This window comes from Anabrus simplex, chromosome 1 (assembly GCF_040414725.1).
Source record: "Anabrus simplex isolate iqAnaSimp1 chromosome 1, ASM4041472v1, whole genome shotgun sequence".
NCBI lineage: Eukaryota > Metazoa > Arthropoda > Insecta > Orthoptera > Tettigoniidae > Anabrus > Anabrus simplex.
The window spans coordinates 824,244,784-824,261,844 of NC_090265.1; the positions used below are offsets into that span (position 1 = coordinate 824,244,784).

Genomic DNA, 17,061 nt, shown 5'->3' on the forward strand with positions numbered 1-17,061 from the left:
AGAGAAAAAAGAAGGAAAAACAAATTGTCTTCACTTCTTCGCAACACAGTTTTCTCAAACGTTATTTGATATATTTTTGACATATATTCATAGAAATCACCGAGAAGAATCAAATGACTCCTATACGACAGAACCTTTGATCAACTTGGAGTTACTTGGAATACATTCGAACAACTTGGAGCGGACGATTATGTCACCAATTATCCTTCTCAGGAAGATTAATCTGCCTTCCCTCTGCAACAGAACAAAACTCAGCCAAGAAACTGATGCCGAATATTATTCAAGTCACCATCAAGACTAGACATACCACGTACAAATTAGTATTCATTCCTCGGATTCAGATCATCCATTCGGATACACCGTTCTAATTTAGATGTCTGCAGTTCTTCATTCGTTTCAGTTTCGCTGTGTGCATTTTCAAGGCACAAGGACAATCGCGCTTAAAGTTGTAGGACTCTATCTTCGGGAACAGTGCTTCTCCGATGATCACTTTTACGTGGGTTGTTCAAGAATTGAAGAGGCAAACACACTATACATCTTAGATAAAAATGGAAGGACACTTACTATAATTTATCTGGAAGCTCTATGAGGAAAAATTAGTTTTCTTATATAACGTGGTCTTTTATAATGTTTAAATATTTTTGTACCATCCAATAACCTGGTATCATGAGCGTTGAAGGTTACAGTATAATTCAAAATGCAATTACGTATTTCATGCAATTTACGCAGAAATGATGTATGATATTAAATAATATGATTTTTATTTTTATTTTAAATAAATGGTTTAAAATCAGCTAACGGTTGAGTTTATAAATGTGGATGAAGACGCGGGGATACACATAAACCGGAGCGCCAAACTATAATGTGCATCTGTTTCCACTTCCCTCCAGCTCTTACGACAGCGCGTGACGAAAACTGTATTCAGATGAACTAATACGTACAAGGTCAATTTAGTAATTATAGTTTCCTACCGAAAGAGTCACACATAAAGAATAATTTTACTGCCTTAGAATTGTCTGGAGCCAGTCTAATTAATTTGTTCGTCGCCAGTGTGCGTGTTGCTTAGGCCTGGCGTGTTGTGTCTCCATGGAGCGGCCAGGTGCTGCTTCAGAGGGCTTTGAAACCATTAGCGCTACAGGTAATTAACTGTCAAAGTCAGTCGGCCGTGGGTAACGGCGCAAACCAAGACATATCTTGAGCATTTAACAACAAACCTCGGCATCATTTTCTATCTTTAACGGCATTTTACGAGATCTCTCTTTGGTCTGACAGCTTCTATCTATAGAATGACAGATGGTGCCACTTCAATATGCTAGTATGCATATGGTTTGCCACGTCATCAACAGTCACTCATCTGTTATTCAGGATCGTATCACGCACTTGTTTAATATTGGCGTCATTTACTGCTGCAGATGGACGCCCGGATATTTCCTCGTCTATCACGCACGTGCGACCGTTTTTGAACTGTTCAATCCATTGGTAAACACTTCGCTGTGTCAAAATACTGTCCCCGTATTGTGCTGAAAGTCTATGAATTTCCGCTCTTGGTACACCCTCAGCCACAAAAAACGAATTACGGAACGCTGTTCTTCCTTGGTTCAAAGAGAAAGTGGCGCGGTCATCTTTATCTTGCAACAGCGCAAGCTGTACTGATCTGATAACGCTGAAACCTGCCACAGACGTACAAGATGGTGCCATCTAGCGGCTGGTGAGCACACAACTCTATAGAGCCAACCTAAAGACAATTAGAGAAAAATTGCATATCCTTATTGACTTGCCACCTATGTAAGCGTTGAGGTACTGCAGTGGCCAGCAAGATCCCCAGATCTTTCCCCGAGAGAATATGTGTAGTACCATATTCCGTCCCAGTACCAGTATATCAAGGACCAGTTACAACAGTTGTGGGCCAGCTTTCATCAGGAGATGATACGATGACTTTATGGCGCCCTTCCGAATCGAATCACTACATGCATCCAGGCCAGAGAGGTCACATTGAAAAGTGGGCTAGTAATGCTAAGTTCTTCATAAATTTGACTCGTTTTTGTAATCACTGAAATAGCATCTCAACATGTGAAGTGTCTCCTCTTCCCCTTCTGGGTGCTTCAATGCTTTGTGTAAGGCAGTTATTTTTAGTTATTTTTCCTGTGCTAAAATAAATCAATAATGGCAGCATATCGAGTTCATTATTCTCATATATCAATGCGCATTAACTTTTCGTACTTAACTTCCGCCCAAGGAGGTAGTAAATAGGTCTTCTTATAGTTAAGTGCCACGGATAGCAAATGGAATATAATAAATTACTGCTATTTGCTTTAAGGAAGAAATTAAGTAGAGAAATATATTATGTAGGCCCTATGTTGTATAACACAAATCACCAACTTGAGATTACAGGGATACGTCTCGAGGAAGTTCATGGATGAAATATTTTATCTCAAACTGCCAGATTTTACCACGATTTTATTCCTCTCTGGCCTGATAGTGATGAACATTCTATTCGGGGGTGAATAATTATTTCACTGACCTTATATCTAAACAATGGCGGCGATTAGGACCCCGCAGACCACGCGGGGTGGAGGGATCCATGACTGTTCCTTAATTCAGTAGCTGAAGAGTGATTTTACATATTGATAAAGACACAGCATACAACAAAGTATTATTTGTATTACGGAGGGTTATTCAAAATTTAGGCCGTCGTAGTGCAGAGCTTCTTTCGTTGATAGCAGTACGGTAGTTATTTATGAATGAATGTGGGTTCCCCAACCTGTTGCAATAATAACCATCTCTTGCTGCCACTCACAACAATCAACAAGGCTTTTGAAGTAATTAGCCAGTTCAGAGAACCCAGTAGTCAGCGAAGATGAGGTAACAAAGGCATCTTCCTCTAAACTCTAAATACTGAACTTTCGAGCCTGTTTATAACTCTCGGCAGTCAGTGTAGCTAAGTAGGCCTACGATGAACGGTTGAGTTGTAAATTGTTTGGTCCTAGGAAGGAGATTATTTCTTAATATTGTGACGGTCAGCGTCTTTGGTTACTATTACAAGATGCATTTCTTTGGTGTGTATGTGTGTGTGTGTGTGTGTGTGTGTGTGTGTGTTCGTAACAAATACGTGTATTATTTTTACTCCTTCGGATTTGAAAACTAAATTGTGTAATTTACTATTATTATTACTGTCGTTGCTGTTTATTAGAATAATATACAACCTTGTACTACGAAAATAAATTTGAAACTTTCCATAACAGGAAACAAGGGGCCCGTTTTTAATTATTGCGGGGGGGGGGCAAGCTTCTTTGCGCCGCTACTATATGCAAAGCCGACATTCAGATCCCGAGGTAATGGATTCAGGGCCGGATGCACAAAAATTGATAACTGCAGTTCACTTTTGATTGAAGTTTAGAAATGAACTTACGAGGGGAATCTGTCAAGTGTAACAAGGCGATACCCGAGAAATTTTGCTCAGTGCAAGAGAGGTCGAAGTAAGCGAACACATGTTCCGGCTTATCCGTAAAACACTCGACCGTTTCCGAGAAGATGACGGTCGAAGTTTCTGACGTGCTTTGCGTGCCTATAAGCGCGAAGCAAATTCAACCGACGCGGTTGCGCAGTGGCCTCCACCGCGACCTCTCACTTTTGTGGTCCGTGTTCAAATCCAGATGAATTGGTTGTTTTTGGTTTTGTTTCGTTTATTTACTTTTACCCATTGACGATTACTACACCCATGGTTTTGATCAATATATTTTGAAATACCGGTAGTGTTGTCCGTTTTCGTCAATTAATGTTCTGTCTGGTGAATGAATTTTAAAACATAAATGTTTTACACTCTTTGCACTACAAAGAGATGTCACGACTAGACGCGGCGGAGTAAAAATCAACGCATTGATTCATAATCAGTTGCAAGCGCAAGTTTTTGGAAAAGTGATCCGTTATGCGTGGTTTATCGCAAACTTCAGTAGTATTAACGAGTTTCTTTTCCGAGTGACATTCTCACCAGAAATGTAACTGTGGCAAACCTGCCTTCTCGCGATGCTCGTGGTGAGCGAAATTTCTATGTTTTGAATGAGTCTACGTTCGGTATCATTCAATGGAATGCACCATATTTCCCTGAAGCGTTAATATAAGAGTGAACTTACAAACCAGTGTAATCCCGCACGTATACCGGGTGTTTCGCCAGCCCCTTATGTTTTCCGGAGGTAGGTATCCCTATTAATGCGTATATCATAGTCATCCGAAAAACATCAGTACATGCTTCTTCGTGGCCTTAGGACAACCATACCGTTTATATAATGCTCGTGAATATGGTAGAAATATGTCATATGTTATATCTATTACTTAAATTATAGTGAATGTGAAAACGATCACAGCTGCGAATAACACTATCTTAAGTTTGGGCAGGAAGTGTCTATAAGGACTACAATATGCTAGCAATTCACCGAGACTTGCGGTAGCTAAACCACACGTTACTGCTCTCTCATCAGCTAAGCTGTGTGGTAGTAGGTTCGAATCGCATGCTGGTACACTTTTTTTTCAATTAACGCCATTTACAGTGACTGTAATATGGCCGCATACCATCCTGTTTCAAAGAGTGAATTTTTAATTCGTCCTGAAAAGGATCGTTTTATCCGGTGTTACGTAACCAGGGTGGACTACGACGTGATGGTCTGTAGGTAGGAAGTAGAGTATCATGCATATTCAGAGTAACAAGTGTTCGAAATGTGATGACACACAGGTAGAGGAGAGCCTTGTTGAACATAAGGAGAAATTTCAAGTTATTTGGTGTTCATAAAACTAAATTATAAGGATCTTTAGGTTATACGCGATATTTGGGTTGCCTGTCTCTGAAAAAATAAGGGGCTGGTGAACCACCCGGTATATATAATAAATACATAACACCTATTGTGAAATCCAGTTGTAATTATACAATCAACATAATGACTTTGTATCCACTAAATTGATAAGAAACATTCGTGTAGTAAGGACGTAAGTAAGTAAATGAAAAAAATGGGATTTGAACACGGAGCGCAAAAAATTGATGCCGCGGTGGTAGCCATTGCGCCATAGTTTTCTTGGAAACGGTCCCGGATCTATGGATAAGTCGAAACATGTGTTCGCTTATTTCGACCCCTCTTTCGCTGAGTGAAGCTTCTATGAAATCGGGTTGTTACACTTAGCGGGTTCCCCTCGTTAGTTTTATTGTCCATCAGTATTGTGTAACTGAACGAGCTGCGAGAAACCATCGAGGCGTCCTGTGCGGCTATCACACCGGCAACATTGACAGCCGTAGTTCGGTTAGCAGTTCAGCGGCATGGACGTTGTTTGGCTGTTAATGGGGTCACTTTGAACACACAGAATAACCTTCCTCCCCGAGCAAGAATTGTAACGGTATATCATTTTGTTCCATTAATATTGACTATCAAAGAGTGTCTACATTTTTCTGGATCTCTCTGTATGTGTATAATCCTTTATTTAGGAAACTGGCCCTCAACGGTTGTACCATAAAACACGGTATTGTACAATTTTCAGGTTTTGGAATATAAATGGTTCCTTAAAAGGAGCACTAACCCACGTTTTCCTTGAGGACAAACCCTTCCACAACTCGGCCATCCTCCCGAGTATGGTACCCCTTGCACCCGCTAACAATCCGTAAACGGTGACTGACTTTACATGATATTACTCCATGATGCAATTGAATACTGGAACGTAGGTTGCCTACTTCTCAGAGTGCACATCTTGTGGTTGTTGTTCACCTAATTCTAGACGTACTGTTGGATCCAATATTACAGAACGATATTTATCGATGGTTAGAATACCTACTCTTCTCGTGCTATCATTTTCAGCTAAGCAGCTCACTTTATCATACACCAGATTGCTCGCGATCGCCGTACTTTCTACTTACAATAGTCCCGTATGCACTAGTGATGCATGGTATGCCTAATCACTCGTTTTTGAAGGAATGCTACAATGTGCTGTATCGTGGATGTTGTGAAACAAATAGCAATCATTTTACTGCACACCTTCCATAATAGGGTGCATTTGTAAATACGTTAAAGATGCAGAAAGTAAAATGTAATAACTTATTCATTCATACACGTGTAAACATTCCACTGTATAAAAGCGTTGTTTGTGTTAAACAAAAACTAATACTGTTCGGCGAAATACGTGTGAAGAAGGCAGACGTCTGTTTGGAGCTTCGGCTGCATTCTCACCAGATTCTCCACAGATTGAAATTATGTCTGTGTATTCGACGTTGCTGAACACACTAGCCATTGCCGATGTGCAGACCTCAAATATAGTGCTGCTGTACCATACACCAGCCTAGTACTATGCCGTCGTAAACGAGGTTTAGTAATCCAAGGGATTGCATTGGACGTGTATCACTGTGGAACATGCTGCGAGCGACCGCCCGGTTATCTCCTCTTCATATTCCGACGTAACCTGCCTGCTGGTAGTAGTGCCCCTGTGAAAATCAGTTAGTAGACATCCCATTCATCACTTGTGCATGCGGGACATTTAAAAGTACAAAGTACAGCGCTCGCGAGCCACCTGGTGTTTCCCACCCATCATCGCGAAAGACTTTTGCAATAAGGCCGCGAATTGTGGGATGGCGCATATTCCAAAGCAATGAACCGAATGGACAGTAGCCGAGAACATGTCCCAAAGTTTCAATCTCACCGCAGATACGCCTGCAGTGGTTGATCTCTTGGCTTTTAACATACAAAGCTTCTTACTGGAGCATCCTCTGTCATCATTTTGATGCTTTCAGTTCATTCTCATGATGATGAAAGGCCGAACTTTTCTGCGAACCACTTATTTCTTTGAGGGTACTTTGCCAAGAGGGCAATTCCTGCACCTTTTTCAGGAAGGGAGCACCATTTGTTTGGACTCCTCGCTTCTTAACATTTCCCTGATAGCTTTGCTATTTGTTTTGGGTGTTGTTTTTCCCGCAGCAATGCTCAAATTACGGAAGCAGTCGGCATTTTCTTTCTCAGTATTTCTCCCACAGAGTGCATAGACGTTGTTAAATTTTAGGAAGCTTTATTATTATTATTATTATTATTATTATTATTATTATTATTATTATTATTATTATTATTATTATTATTATTATTATTATTATTATTAAAGTTGTCTCGGTTTTTACCTCGTGGTAGTGGTGTTCGAGCAAAGCCTTGACCCTTGCATAGATCTCTCACGCATAGAGCGTGTTACAATCATCTTCTACACATTTCGCTCCCCTGTTGTATTTTACAGATCACTGAACTCTCTGCATGAACGGTTCGGGTATACTCATTATGGGAGGCTGTGTTTTTCTAATTTATGCTTGCGCTGAAAAAAGAGCATTTCGCATGATCTCTCTGAGTGGCCTTTAGTGTGCTGCAAATGCAATTATAAGCCACGTGAGGTTCGATTGGCCAGACGGCTCGTAAATTTTACACAAGTCCTCGACGTAAGATTTTCTTTCCCTTACTAATAATTTCAAGTTTTTATGGCCTCTATACCTGACATTACTCTGATTTCACCACTTGAAGTTCATGCTTTTTGCGGTATTTCTCTTGCTCTCTGACGCTCATTAAACTCTCGTATTACACGCTATGTTAATCAATCGTCTACGCTACGTTGCATGCGGAGTCTTAATGTTGAAAGCTTAATCTCGTCGACGTCAATTAACCTGCAATACAACTGTGTCCGCCAGCGTCGATCCTCTCCTTTGAACCTTAGACCAAATTTAGTACTGGGAGATGGAAATAAAATAATACGGCTAGCCTTCTCAAATCCCTATAGAAAGGTATGAAAGAAGAAGCAATAGGTACGGTAGCAAAAAGAAGATTTATTTAACCTGTCGAGTTCGATTCCCGGCTCTGCCACGAAATTTGAAAAATGGTACGAGGGCTGGAACGGGGTCCACTCAGCCTCGGGAGGTCAACTGAGCAGAGGGATGTGCGATTCCCTCCTGAGCCCTCCTCGAATTGGTATTCCATGGTTTCCCACTTCTTTTCCATGTAAATGTCGGGATGGTACCAAACTTAAGGTCACGGCTGCTTCTCTCCCTCTTCCTTGTCTATCCCTTCCAATCTTCCCATCCCCTCACAAGGCCCCTGTTCAGCATAGCAGGTGAGGCCGTCTAGGCGAGGTACTGGTCCTCCCCAGTTGTATCCCCCGACCCAAAGTCTCTCGCTCCAGGACACCGCCCTTGAGGCGGTAGAGGTGGGAACCCTCTCTGAGTCCAAGGGAAAAACAAACGCTGAAGGGTAAACGGAATAAGAAGTTCTAAAATCTATATTTATCATGCTCTCATTGAAGTCACCTTACTTACATGATACATGTCTGGGGATATTTCAGTAAGGAAATCTTTGAGAAAGTTGACGTTTTATAAAAAGAATAAAAAGCACTAAACATACTTTACAATTGACCACCTTTAACGCCCACGGAGTATTTGTATAAGAAATGCAGAGTTCTGCAACTGCATATGTTACGTGATGAAGCATCATAAATTCTGACATACACTCATATAATGCACGAATAGCTGAGAGTCCTTACAGATTTTGTAAAATCTAGTAAGTGTGATTGTAACGCCGTATAGCACTACTCTGTGAAGGTGTACAATGCTCTCCCGAAACATATACAACAGTCAGCAACATCTCAAAAGCTGTTCGCGTAGCCATCAGCTTGCATTCGGGAGATAGTGGGTTCGAACCCCATTGTCGACAGCCCTGAACATGGTTTCCCGTTGTTTCGCATTTTACACCCGGCAAATGCTGGGGCTGTACCTTAATTAAGGGCAAGGTCGCTCCCTTACCACTCCTAGCCCTTTTCTGTCCCACATCACCATAAGACCAATCTGTGTCGTTGAGATGTAAAGCAACTTGTAAATAAACTCAAAATGTGAACAAAAAGTAAATTATCAATGGACGGAACAAAATAAACAGTACATTTCCATATCAAGCAAAGTACGGTGTTCTTATACACAGAGTATGATATTACAAACTTTCAGGGACGATGGAGGATGGAAAATATAAATTTGAGATAAGTAGCCATATTCCGGAAACGATCGAGTAAAAAGTTAAGCAAAATTCTAATCATTTAAGTCCATTTACCTGCACAAATTTCCATATATAACAAATATTCGAAATGGCTTCGCCCTGCGTCAATGCAAGCATGGCATTGTAGCACAAAGTTTTGTCGTACCTATTCGTATATCCTCGGTGTCGTTTGAACAGCGTCGCAGGCAGCGAGAATTCTTGCCAAGAGATCCTCTTCAGTCTCGACAGGTGTGGCCCCACATGTTAAAGAACTCCTGCGGGACGAAATTCCGACACCCCGGCGTCTGTTAAGAACGGACCAACGTTAAACAACTTGGATTATTAATAACTTTTGACTGGAACGTTTCCACACTACGGTTCCTTATTTCACACGGATCCATTTGGAGTCGTCCATCATCCCTGAAAATTTGTAACTTCATCACGGATGCATCCTGTATAGTCTAAGGTATTCTCTTCTCTCAGACTGTATTTGGAAATAAGATAAATTATTCTATTATGAATATTTGAAAACTCCGCAAATATTTTAATCTTGTATTACACCGTTAATAGCGTTGACTCAGGAGCCCTTCCTGTAGTAATTTTTAAAAACTTCCCTCCTAATCTGCGTGCCTTTGCTGACGAGACCTAGGGTTTACAGTGCAATATGTTTTATGGTATAAGGTACAACAAAAAGTGAACCGCTTTCTAGCCCAATGGGGCAGCTTCGATCCCCGCTCAGTACTTTGACGACTAAAAGGGGCTACCAAGGGATGATTTTATTAGAACCATGAAACTAGTTGTGATTAGTACCACCCCGCGGGGAACACCATGGGTCGCTTTTACTTGCGCGTAGTACCAATATGTTAGGTACAAAATAGGTTTGTGATTAGTAGCGAAAGTGTGTGGCTCAGGTTGAATTTTACAGTACCTGTGATTGGTAACCTTATACGAGCAACACCATGGGATGAGCGACACAATGGTTCAGGCTTGCCTATGCTTAGTATCCACTATATGAGGAACACCGTGGGATAGTGAGGGTCCCTGTGGTTAGTCCACTTACGTGAGGAATGTCGTAGGTTTGTGTTGCCTGTATAGGTTTGCGTTGCCTGTAAATAGCGGCGCAGTGTGCGAAACACCATAGGTCTGTGTTACATGTGCGAATTTCATTACCTGTGTGTAGTACCATAATGTGTGGAATACCGCGAGTCTATGCTAGTGATGATTAGTACCGCAACATGACAAATAGCATGGTTCTATTTTCCTAGTCCGGCTCCATGTCTAAATGGTTAGCGTGCTGGCCTATGGTCACAAGGGTCCCGGGTTCGATTTCCTGCAAGGTTGGGAATTTTAACCATCATTGCTGGCTCGGGGACTGGGTGTATGTGTTGTCTTCATCACGACCCGCAGATCGCCTACGGGAGTCAAATCAAAGGACCTGCACCTGGCGAGCCGAACATGTCCTCGGACACTCCCGGCACTAAACGCCATACGCCATTTCTTTTTTTTTTCCTAGCGATAAGTACCATTGTGAGGGGCCGATGGCCTGGATTTTGGACCCGTTTCGACTCAAGCATCGATTCAGTACTGTGCTTTAAAAGCTGTCCCTTGGTCAGTAATACTATCGTTTAACGCTAGTTTCTGAGAATGTGGGGCATTGCGGGTCGGATCCACTGATTGTTATAACTTCATATCCATCCATTCATTCTTCGTCCTCACGTTTTAGAATCTGGTCAGTGGAGGATTATGGAGTTTTAAATAGTCATAACATTTCGTACAATGAGGGGCCGATGACCTAGATGTTAGGCCCCTTTAAACAACAAACATCATCATAATCAGTCCGGTGAAATTTGAAGTTGCTCAAGTACGTCATTCGCGTGTCGATAGCTTCACTGGCACGTAAAAGAACTCCCACACCGGCTCTGACAACCTTCAAAATAGTGAGGCAAAAATCAGTAAAATATTAATAATATTATTACTTTTACGTCTCACTAAATTCTGTTTTCGGTTTTCTGAGTAGCCGAGGTGCCGGAACTTTGTCCCGCAGGAGTTCTTTTAGGTGCCAGTAATTCAACCGACAGGAGGCTGCCATTCTTGAGCACCTTCAATTACCACGGAATGAGCCAGGATCGAACCTCCAAGCAGGGATCAGAAGGCCAACGCTCTACCGACCGAGCTATTGAGCAGGGCAAATTCTTATTATCATTCTTATTCTTATTCTTATTCTTATAGCCTCATTATGTCCAATTAGGGAACGCGTTTCAACCTAGCTCGCTATTTCTTCTTTTCTTTCCAATACCTCTTCATCTGTTTGCTGAGTCTTATCGTATAAGATGTTCAGCAAACTAGTTTTCATTTATTAGGATTCCGAATTTTCATGCCTTTATCCGTCAATTCTAATTTATTGTAGGTCTTTCTTTGCCGAGCTGAATGACTCGGTTAGTCTTTGTCTTTCTGAGCCCAAGTTCACTGGTTTAAATCCGGCTCAGGTCGGTGGTGTTTAGAGAGCGTTTCAAAGGTAACAATTCCGTTTCGTTGGTTTCTAGCACCTTAAAAACACTCTTGCGGGACAAAATTCCGACACCCAAGAGTCTGTTAAGAACCAGAATTTTGGACGGACGTAAAACAAATAACATTCTTAACACATTGTTTTAGGTCTTCGGTTTTTTTGTTGTTTTTTTTTTTTTGCTAGTGGCTTTACGTCGCACCGACACAGATAGGTTTTATGGCGACGACGGGATAGGAAAGGCCTAGGAGTTGGAAGCAAGCGGCCGTGGCCTTAATTAAGGTACAGCACCAGCATTTGCCTGGTGTGAAAATGGGAAACCACGGAAAACCATCTTCAGGGCCGCCAACAGTGAGATCCGAACCAACTAACTTCTGGATGTCTAGCTCACAGCCGCGTGCCCTTAAGCGCACGGCCAACTCGCCCGTTCGTTTATTTTTAGCAGGTAGCCAATTATTGTGGTTTTCCAGGGATAGTGCCAGGTTTAAAGTTTTTTAATTAGCCTATTATAATAAATTCTGCATAGACGACTGCAAAATTTTGGATCGCCTTTTCTGATTGTAACTGTTATTCTTTTTATTTGATTTGATAGACCTATGGTTTCCATTTTATCCAAAATTCATTTTCGTATTTTGATCCAATATATTTTCTAAGGATTTTTCTCTGTTTTTATGTCTTTTATTTGTGATCTGTCGTTAATTGCCAGAGTTTTGGTTTATTAATTTGTAACAAACTTGGTAATCGAACGTGTCCTCAAACAGGTGGAAATCTTAAAAGATACCGAGTTCCAGTATTCTTCTCCTTTCGTTAGGCCTCTGTAGGATCACGGGCTGCTTTATCATGGTTTGGGTTTTCTTCTTCTCCTCCCAGTACCACTTCATCCTCTTTCTTATTCTCTCCCGTTCTTCAGCTGATTTCTTTAGTATCCTCTTCTCTTGTGCCAACGGCCGTAGGCGTGTTGAAACACCAGATTTCTTGAGATCTCTGAACTTAAGTAACATTGTGCGTGGTCAAGATTTGGATGGTTTGCCACGCGCTGTTGGTGGGGGTAAGGGAATGGAGAAGCGGAAAGGAACCCTACCGTACGTAAATTCCGGCTCAGGCACGCCTCTGCGGAGGTTCGGACTTGCCTTCTGGCAAAATACACCCTTACCTTACCTTCTCTTTTCTCCCCCACTGGTGCTTCTCTATCCTAATCCTGGACCTTTCTATGTCATTAAACTCTGGCATATTGGTTGGTGTATATTTATTTCTTCAGTTCTCTGTCCCTTCCACCTTGATCCCCATATCAGTCCAGTCATTCTGGAGTTCGACAACCCACTTCGTTCCCGTCTTTCATACCCGTTATCTCCTCTACTCTTCTAGTTATTCTAACGGGGAGTCTGCAGCCTTAGAGTTTACCAAGATACATATCTCAGCAACACAGTGTTACTGAGTTCCAATAAAGGTTTAATAATCTAATTTAGGAACGGGGAAAGTTGTGTTGTCTGTGATGCAGCGTCAGAATGATGGCAAAATTTACGCCCGATTATTTTTTAATTTTAAATACGAAGCTCGAGTGTTTCAAGATTTAGTGTAAATAGTTCTGTTATATCACGAAAGCGGAAATATTACACTACACATGTTAAGATGAAACAGAAGCAAGTTGATTCCTTGAAGCGATTCAAGGTGAATTGCTTTCGGACGATAAGCGACAGATTATATTGCTGTATCAAATTACGTGGCGTCACTCTTGCCGTAATCTATAGAATAATATAATAAAATTAAATATTCATTCATATATCTTGGTATATTTTAAGGTAATTTTCGCGTGGAGAGTGTTAGAGTGTAATTAAGGAGGCAAATATGTGTGTGTTAAGCCTTGGAAATGAGAATATGACTTAAGGGCACCGTGTAGTTGCTGTTGTCATTCCTGTGCGAGATGTAATCGGCTGTCCTAATTATGCAGACAAGTGTAGTGGAGTTGGCCTCCAGTCATCTGTGAGCCTCCTGCTCTTGAAGGGAATTCCTAATCAAATGAGCCTTCAACATAAAGTATTTTCTTTAATTATAGTTTTTTTAACAGGATTCGCATAAGGAAGGGTATCAGACCAATAAAACTGAGCTAAGTCCATACCAAGCGCCAACCCCAGTAAATTGATCAAATAAGAAGAAGACTAATTTTAACATTATTTTGAGTAATAGCCATCTCCACACAGGCCATGAAGGCCCTTGCAGACTTCAAGTTAAAGACTTAACATTATCCGTAACCACGGCTCTGAGTGGGATATACAGGTTACCTACCTATTCCCCGCTGCCTTTGTCCCCAGATTTTTTAATTTTTTTCTTTTTGATAGTGGCTTTACGCCGCACCGACACAGATAGGACTTATGGCGACGATGGGATAGGAAAGGCCTAGAAGTTGGAAGGAAGCGGCCGTGGCCTTCATTAAGGTACAGCCCCAGCATTTCCCTGGTGTGAAAATGGGAAACCACGGAAAACTCTCTTCAGGGCTGCCGACAGTGGGATTCGAATCCACTGTCTCCCGGATGCAAGCTCACAGCCGCGCACCTCTAACCGCACGGCCAACTCGCCCGGTACCCCCAGAAATTAACCTGGTGGTCGTTCTTGTCATGGGGTGAGTAAACCTCAGGGCTGTGTGTCTATCCAGATGTGGAAATCTTGTTTGTAAATTTTTCTACTTTTTGACGAGCAATCCAATCCACGTTGTTCCGGGTGAACCGAGCCCGTCTTTATCGCCTCAGGTAGGCATCTCTTTCTGTTTAATAATATACTGCCCTAATTGTCTTTCACAGTGCATACACTATTCACGTAGGCCGCGTGGTGACCATGATCGTTAAGGCGTTGGAGTCTATGCGGTCTGATACCGTGTTCAGCCGGTTCGAGTCCCGTCGGTCGAAAAAATTGTCGTCACCAGACTTTTAGCCGGCAGGGCAGGAGAGGTGATGGTGTACAATTTCAAATCAATAGATTGCGAGCCAAAAACCTCTCCACAGTGAGGGAATATGACGCTGTTGATGGTTATTTGTCCGTCGGATGGAGACGTAAAGCTATAAGCAGACTCCTTTGTGTTATTCGACAAGAGTAGGCTATATGCCGACACTGGGTTTCTCCTACCTCATTATCATCCCACTTTTATACCTGTGGGTCACCTATTGGCGACAAATAGGAAGACCTTCACCAGGCGAGTCGAACATGTCCTCGGACACTTTCGGCACAAAAAGTCATACGGTAAGTAAACCATTGATGGTTGGACATATTTTTTCTGTTCTCTCTTGCATTAGTTAAGAATCATGACGGAAATTTTGAACTTATACAATTTACCACTTATTAAAACCAAATTTTAAACACAAGCACATATTATTAAGATATAGCACCACATAAAATTTGGAGTTGATTAGTTAATTGGTTGCAAAGTTATTGACAAATAATTTTGAATTGTATGTGTTAAATGGAAAATGCCCCCTTCGGCACAGTTCTCATTTTAGGGGGCTATAAATTTGTGTACCTTTCAAATATATTTACGAAAAAACTCCGAGTTTTTGCGATCAGGTATCAACTATTGGAAATATCATTTTTCAATGTTCATCCAATAGGCAAAAGTCTAGTTTCATGCTACTTTAGGAGCTAAAATATGAAGGTAGTATTCAACTTATAACAAAATTTTGAACTAATTTTAATTCTGGTGCACATTTTAATATTCTCTGAAAATTTCAGGTGGATCTGATAAGAACTTTGTTGCAAGGAGCATTTTATGCATGGCAAAGAGCTGAATATGTTTTAAGCTAGGAAAAGGCAATTGCAAATTTGAGGAAACATACTTGCTTTAAAAAAGAGCCTCCGTGGCTCAGGTGGCAGCGCACCGGCCTCTCACCACTGGGTTCCGTGGTTCAAATCACGGTCACTCCATATCAAATTTATGCGGGACCAAGCGGAGGCGTGACAGATTTTTCTCCAATTACTTTGGTTTTCCCTGTCATATTTCATTCCAAACACACTCTCCAATATCATTTCATTTCCTCTGTCATTCATTAATCATTGCTCCAGAGGAGTGCGGCAGGCTGCGGCAGCCGGCACAGTTCCTATCGTCGCCGCTAGATGTGGGCTTCATTCATTCCATTCCTGAGCCGGTCGAATGACTGGAAACAGGTTGTGGATTTTCATTTATTTTTCACTCGCTTTAAAACTGCCCTGGACTGTAAATTACTTCCTAGGATATCTTCCTCCTCTTACACACAACGTAGGCCTACTACAAGGTAAATACATGTCAGCAGTATTATTAAAATGGTAGTCCGAAAGAATTTTGAAGCTAATTTTGTCTGACAGTGTGAGAGAAAGGGGCGTGGCTTGCTCTGTATACGCCGTACCGCTACCCTTTAAATCCAGCATTTGCAGTTTTAGTAAAGACGTTAAAAAGAAACTGTTCTGCGAAACGTAAATAATTTCACTTTTTCTTGACACGACAAAAGCCCAAAAGCTTATATCATGTCTACGTTCTGCTTTGCTTGCAAGAACATGACTCAAAACAAGTTGGTAACACTGTTGTAATGACGTTCGATATTCGTTTCAAATGTGGTAGTCTTCTCATATTTTGTAACACTATTTATGGTGAACACTAACAATGTCGAAACCTGAAAACAAGCAAGAGAATCAGTTCTGACCAGGCATTACTATCTGGTGTAAGGTCATCTGAAATTAAGGAACTTCCGGCATAGGAGGCCAATTCATCGACCTGTTCCCAGACCTCTCGTGAACTCAAAGAAGAACTGTAATTAATCTTTCTGTCAGATGAGTGTTCTGGCTAATGTTGGAGTTGATTTACATTGTTACTACAGACATAGTGTTCGTCCTACTGCCCTCGATTTAAAACCTACATATTTCAACGAAATACCACGCATGGTGGGCAGACGTTGTGTACTTGTGGTGACATGTTCTGAGAATTTGTTACGCTTAGTTCTGTCAGAGCGTGACATCACCTAGATATCAGACTTTCACCCAGGCTTTCCTGTTTGAAGTTAGAAATAAATATCCTAGTTTTTAAGAAAGTAGGGTAAGACAACCACGGCTTAATTTCAGAGCCACCCCCTTACTTACCACGTTATCATATAATAAGTTAATTTATCATATGGGGTACTCTCCCCCTCCGTAGCGTAACGGTCAGTGTTATTAGCTGCCCTCCTTGGACACCCGGGTTCGATTCCCGGTACGGCCAGAAATTTAACAATGACAGGAGGGCTGGGATGTGGTTGGATTGGATTCTCGTGAACTCAAAAGACCTGTATTTAACCTTTCTGTCAGATGTGCATGAAAAGAGCTGCACCACCACAGGATTAGGACACGAGTTTACTCTTAGTCCGGCTCCATGGCTAAATGGTTAGCGTGGTGGCCTTTGGTCCAGGGGGACCCGGGTTCGATTCCCGGCCGGGTCGGGGATTTTAAACTTCATTGGTTAATTCCAATGGCTTGGGGGCTGATTGTGTGTGCCGTCTTCAGTATCATAACTCATCAGAGTTAGGGACCCATCCTCATAGACGCGCAGGT

General features: G+C 41.7%; 1 protein-coding gene across 1 annotated transcript in view; it reads left to right on the top strand.

The window, feature by feature from the left end:
• The window catches only part of LOC136873862 (calpain-9), a 1,061,895-nt gene that overhangs the window by 693,205 nt on the left and 351,629 nt on the right, over positions 1–17,061 (top strand). The gene's annotated exons all lie outside the window — the stretch shown is intronic.